Source organism: Nelumbo nucifera, chromosome 2 (assembly GCF_055504915.1).
Source record: "Nelumbo nucifera cultivar China Antique chromosome 2, China Antique-T2T, whole genome shotgun sequence".
Classification (NCBI taxonomy): domain Eukaryota; kingdom Viridiplantae; phylum Streptophyta; class Magnoliopsida; order Proteales; family Nelumbonaceae; genus Nelumbo; species Nelumbo nucifera.
Window position 1 is genome coordinate 70,274,668 of NC_142650.1, and position 6,301 is coordinate 70,280,968.

Genomic DNA, 6,301 nt, shown 5'->3' on the forward strand with positions numbered 1-6,301 from the left:
CAATTCATCTTGACATCTATTCCTTGTGTCAAGTATCTAAATTTCCTTTTCTCATTCATGAAAGCCCACCATCCACTCTCCACCTCTTTTTGAAGTCAGTCAATAATCAGCTTAGAATCCCTTTCAATTAATATCTTAGTAAGGTTAAGCTCTTTGCCTCTCTTGGCTCCTTCCAACACAGCAAGGATTTCCGCTCTTAAAGAGTTCCCAACACCAATGGGAGCAGATAAAAGAGCCATAATTTTTTTAAGGATAAATATAAAATTCATTAAAATAAAAAGGAGAAGTACAACGGAAGGTAATAAAATATCACCAAAAGCATGAGAGCCATCTCAAGAGACCCAATAAGGCCCAATAAACTGCATCTTAAAACATGAGCATTACCCAAACACCCAAAAGAAAAACAAAAAAACAAACCCAACACATATCCCCATAAAACAAGGGCCACTAACCCAACACTAAACAAAAGAAAAGATCCCTATCCTAAAGCCCACATCAATCTTCATCTGTGAGCATATTTTCTTGGGTTGAGAAACCCTCATCCCATTCCCCTCTCCATTGCAAATGAGCTTTGTTTTTCTCTTTCTCCACCTTTTTTCTTCTTTCAAATTCCTCAAATGTCTTCCTAGTTTGGGAGATTTAGTACTGTGGTGCAACAGCTTTGGATGAAATAGTGTAGTGTTGATCACTCTATGTTTAGAAGGGAAACTACCTTTGGAAAGATTTTCCTGAAAGCTTTACATTGATGATATTATTATAGAGAGTGATGGACAGGGTGTTGGAGAGTTGAAGTAGTTTTTAGAGAACAAATTCCAACCTAAGGACTTGGGGCACTTGAGGTATTTTTAGGGCATAAAAATACCAAGGTTGAAGTGTGGAATCTCTCTCACAAAGGAAGCATGTGCTTGACTTGTTGGAAAAAACCGATCTATCAGGAGCAAAGCCAATAGACATTCCTATACATCCAAATGTGAAGATGTATCATAGTAAGGGGGAGTTTCTGGCTGACCCTAGGTGATATAGGAGATTAGTAGATTAACTGATTTATCTCATCATTACAAGTCCAAACATTTCCTTTAGTGTTGGACTATTGAGCCAATTTATTCAGAATGCAAGGTCAGTCCATTGGGAAGGCATTATTAGAGTATTATGGTATTTGAAGGGTACTCCAAGTCAAAGGTTGTTGTATAAGAAAAGGAGGACTTTCCTTAAAAAGATATATAGATGCAAACTGGGTAGGATCAGTTACAAGTAGAAAGTCTACAACTGGATATTGCATGTTTTTAGCAAGGAACTTAGTTACTTGGAAAAGTAAGAAGCAAAGTGTAGTGGCTAGGACTAGGAGTAGTATTGTGGTCAAGCACAAGGCCATGGCCCATACCACTTGTGAATTGATGTGGTTTAAGTAGTTGTTACAAGAGATAGGAGTGGTAGTTTCATCTCCCATTAAGTGTTTTGTGATAACCAGGTTGCTATTCATATTCCTTCCAATCCAATGTGTCATGAAAGAACCAAACACATAGAAGTAGATTGTCACTTTGCAAAGGGAGAAAGTTGTTAGTGGAGAAATTGTTACACCCTATGTGAATTATAAAGATCAACTATCTGAGTTCTTCACCAAAGGATTGAGTCAATGGATTAAATGCATTTGTAACAAGTTGGAGCTTTATGATATATACAATCCAACTTGAGGGGGAATGTTAAATTATAGTGCTGGTCATTAGGGTCTGTTTGGTCATTGTTCTTTTTCTTCTTTTGTTTCTATTTGTTATTTCTTTGTTATATTCAGTCAGAGGTAGTGGTGTAATTTCTGATTCAATAATAAAAAGAGTCAGGTGACAATTAGATAGGTTGGTTTGATACTTTTGCCTTCAGCCCTTCTTCTCTCCTTCTAATTAGAGCGTTCCTGGATGGTTTCTGGGATTTTTTCCCATTTATTTAATTAGAATTCCAGGTCTGATCACTGGTGGGATCCATACCTAGACCAAATTTTGATCTGTACCATGTTTAGTTTTAAATGCAGATCATTAGTAGGATCCAAACCTGCAAAGTACAGATATGGAGCAGGGTTAGTTTTCAACTCAACCCACTCCAGTTCATACCTAATTAGGAAGAGTGAACTTTACAGTCATTATCTGTTCTTATACTTGTGATTCAAACACGTTAAGTCTCCCAATGAGGTGCCATGCCAATCCTCACTCCACAGGTACTGGTATCAACTTTACAAGTTCGTAAGTTCCCATGAACAATAAAAATGACTTAGATCAAAGATATTAAAAGAAACAGTTTCTTCTTTGTTTTTTAACTTCAGAATTACAATATCATAATACTCATCAAAAAGAAATTTAAAACAAATCATAATCATAGCTCAATTGATTGGATGTTCTAAAACTCTGTTACAGAGGAAACCAATGAGGAACTTTCATTCACAAATCATAATGAAATTGGCTCATTGGTCGCGGGAGAAAGAGAGGAACACGAATACATTATCAGAAGAAAAAAATCTACCCATCTGGAACAGATTCCATGAACCCTGTACACCCAGTGATCTATGTCTGTCCTCTCTCACTTCACCATAGAAAAATAATGAAGTCAGCAGAGCACCTGTGTTTCTTATTGGAGATTAGAGAATTTGGGACAAAATCCATGAACAGTTTGGATCAAGCAGTTCGAATCGCCAATCAGAATCAATAACAATTCTATTTTATTCTACCAAACAAAAATAACAACAAGAAACAGAGAAAAGTAGAATGACTAACAAAGAAGAGCAGACTGGTGGAAGATAAGATGTTACCTCAGCATTGGGTTCGTTTGTAGAGCTGCCTGCAAAAATAGGAGAAAAAACATTAGATCTACAATGCCCTGCATAGATTTTAGTAGATCTGAAGAGAAAGTGGTTGTACGTGGAGCCGAAATCGTCGGAATCCATGTCTTCCGGACAAGGAGAACCCATCTCTTGCAGGCAGGTTAGAACGACCAAAAACCAAAAACAAGCAAAGAAAGATGCCCGAACGTGGATCTGGTCTCACCGTGGCCGGAGACGGCGTGAAAAAGATCGGAGGTCCGACCGTTTTAAGGCTCGACGCTGGAGTGGGGAAGACGGAAGAGGAACGAGCTCCGCTCTGACAAGTCTCGACTCCTTCTCTCCCAAATGTGTCCATGTTTTCCTTTCCCACCGGGTTCGCACCGTCTCAACTCGACCCCGCGTCCCTCGTTTTGCGAATTCCGCCTCTGACACATGGAAAATGAAATATTCGTATTTCGTAACATATTCCATGTTTCTCACTACTAAAATTACATTTCTTCTTCCTACGCGCATTCCTCTCCTTACTAAACCTTCGCTCATCTCCTTCGCAATTGACCCTTCTTGACTGTCGAAAACTCTTGCCACTCGATGGGAAGTAAGTACAGAAACAGGGTGAACACTGAATAGCCATTAATGAGAAACGTGGATTTGGTGGAAATTTAACTCTCCTTCGGTCTGTGTTGCTTTCAAACCTGGTTCTGATGGTGTTGGGAGAGAGGTAACCCAGTCTGCGAAATCATCATTGAATTCTAAACTAAACTTCACTCTGAAGTCGGTGACTGCTCATTCTAATCTAGTCCTTCATGGATCGTTACTCTCAGGGCTAATCAGATCAGATACCCGAGCCTAGCAACAACATTTATCCTTGTGTTCGTACCAGGGCTGGGGGAGAGATCGGGCTCCTGGAAAATGCCAACCGATCAGCTTAACACGAAAAATGAGAAGCTACGGTGGCCCTGTGGATCAGATGAATAAGGCGTCCAGCACCAGCAGCCAAGGTGTGATAATGCAACTGTAGACTCGAAGACGTTATGTAAAGAACAGACAGCAAGCTTTAAATTCAAATGTAATGAACGTTGAGAAAGAAGCACCCAAAGAAACCATGACTCAACACACTGTAATTACCCAGTAATCCACAATTTTGGTTTGGGTGGCAGGTTCTATGCTCGTGGAAGATGGTGAAATGATGAAATCACCCGTTGAAGCTTCGAGTTCACATATGCGCCCTGCAAGTGCCACTGGGAAATAAATGCTCCTAGTACACGGTTGGTATGTGCTGAGGCACTTGTGGAGCGCCCCACGGTAGAGACCGGATCTGCTCTTCACACATGGCACCTCACACCGAGCTTTCATTTAAAAATTACTAAATTTTATTCTTTTGAATTATAATTTTCCGTCAACTCCACTAACTTAAATCCACGTCACCCGAATTCTTTAATATTATAAGAAAATATCCGAAATAATAGGGAAGATGTTCCTAATGCACGGCGGGAGTGAGATGTGCCTGTGATGTCGTTGCGAGGCACCTTGTGTGAGGAGCAGATCCCAATTCTCCACGGTAGGGTGCTGATGTGAATTCTGAAGCTCCGCAGTTCCCATCAATAAAAAGATAAAATTACTTAAACAATCCGCAGCTTCTTACAAATACTTGAAAATACGCCTTGGGTTTTGAAAATAGAGATCGGCTTTGGTGCTCACATAGGGGTGCAAATGGATCGGATGTGATCCGAGATCCGATCCTATTTGGTCGAATTCGGATCACCTCTATTCGGATCTTTGAACCGGATTTGGATCACCCTCTTTATCCGATCTGATGTGTTATATATTTGTAAGTATAAATATATAATACATATATATATATATGTTATTTATTTATTTATAAATATTTTATTTATAATGTATTTTTATAAATTTGTTATATTATTTATTTGTTTATAAACAACATGTATATATATGATGAAAATAATTAAAAAATACTTGTATTTTTTGTTTTTTCTTTATTTAAATTGGTATATTTTATTTTTTTAATAATTTATTAATTTTTAAAGAAAATAAGTCGGATCAAATCAGAAGATCCGAAGATCCAATAGGATTCGAATTCAGGTCGAGTCCTATCAAATCCAATTGGATCTTCGGATCGGACCAGATTCGATATGAACAGTTAGATCGGATTCAAATATACCCTAATTCGAATCCAATCTAATCCGTTTGCATCCCTATGCTCACACCATTCACATGGTCTTTTGTAGGTTGCAGCCGAGACCGACTTCAAGTGCTCATAAGTCACATCCTAAATTATTTACAATTTGCTCCTAGATACAAGCCTAAACAGTTTATAAGAATTATAGGGTATGAGTATAAACTACTCAACATCTTAAATTTAGACTATGTTTTATTTTTGGGTAAGTTAATTATTTAGATAAATGCACTTGTCTAGATAAACACTTACTCAAATAAATACATTTACAAGTTACCTTTTGTGTCTAGTAAGTTATTTGTATTATCATTGTTGATACATAAAAAATTAAAAACTATTTATTGTATGGACGTGTTGGGTCCACTAATGATAAAAATTGGCCCAAGGAAATGTCTCGAGAAGAGCCCAATTTGAAATAAAAAAGGCTATTGAATGGGCAATGGGCCCTTTACCCTATTAGCCTAGGAAGTATTGTGTGTAGCCCAATATAAAGTGAAGAAAAAAAGAAAGAAAAAGTCAATTAGGTGGGGTCAGGCAAATCAAATTGAAGAGGGGCAATGGATATAAATCCCACGACATGTGGCTTAAGTGTTTCAAAAATTCAATGAGACACCTGAATATGTTGGAAAGATTTTCTCAGTGAATTGGAGATATCTTCTAAAATCAATTTGGTGGGATCCATTTAAATGGTAATCAATATAAAAGGAAAATAATCTCGGTTGGCCAACAGACGACACATTGGTGAGTTGCCTAAATGATTCTGGAATTGTCTTTCTATGTGCGGATTTGATCCCTTGCATTCAGTCCTAAATGCCAAACACCATTCAATTATTCCACCCACTTGCCATAACAATGTTGTAATCGACAAATCATATTAGAAGGATTGTTCAAAGATTTACTCAAGTCAATCTTGTGGGGCTCTCATTTCAATGATCAACATAGCAAACAACCACACCTAAATGATTGTAAAATAAAAGGGAATTAACCTTGGTTGGCCAAGACGTATTTCCTTTTAGGCTTAATTTCATTTTGAATTGCTAGTGTAGGGGTATTTCTGTCTTTATACTTACGTTAAGGTTGCTGATCTGTAATATTATATTAGAATTAGTGTCCCTCACTTAAATAAGGGCACATGTGTCTTTTCTATTCTATTAACAATATAAAAACATGTTTGGCCGAATGGGAGAGGTACTTTTTACCCTAATTCAAACCAGACTTTTCTTCTCTCTTTTTCTCCTCCTTTATCTCTCTCTTTCTTCCCTCTTTCTTCCTCTTTCTTCTTGACTATTATCAGACTA

General features: G+C 37.7%; 1 protein-coding gene across 3 annotated transcripts in view; it reads right to left on the minus strand.

Annotated features, from left to right (window-relative positions):
• The window catches only part of LOC104601488 (PH, RCC1 and FYVE domains-containing protein 1-like), a 147,619-nt gene extending 143,594 nt beyond the window's left edge, over window positions 1-4,025 (minus strand). For 2 of the 3 annotated variants that reach the window (XM_010264844.3, XM_010264843.3), the window contains exons 1-2: window positions 3,030-4,025; window positions 2,795-2,823 (exon numbers count right to left, since the gene is read on the minus strand). The gene's annotated coding sequence lies outside the window, so the exon portion shown is untranslated. Of the gene's footprint in view, window positions 1-2,794; window positions 2,824-2,903 lie in introns of all 3 variants that reach the window. The other variant, XM_088898278.1, reaches the window with a different exon arrangement.
• Window positions 4,026-6,301: the final 2,276 nt, after the last annotated feature.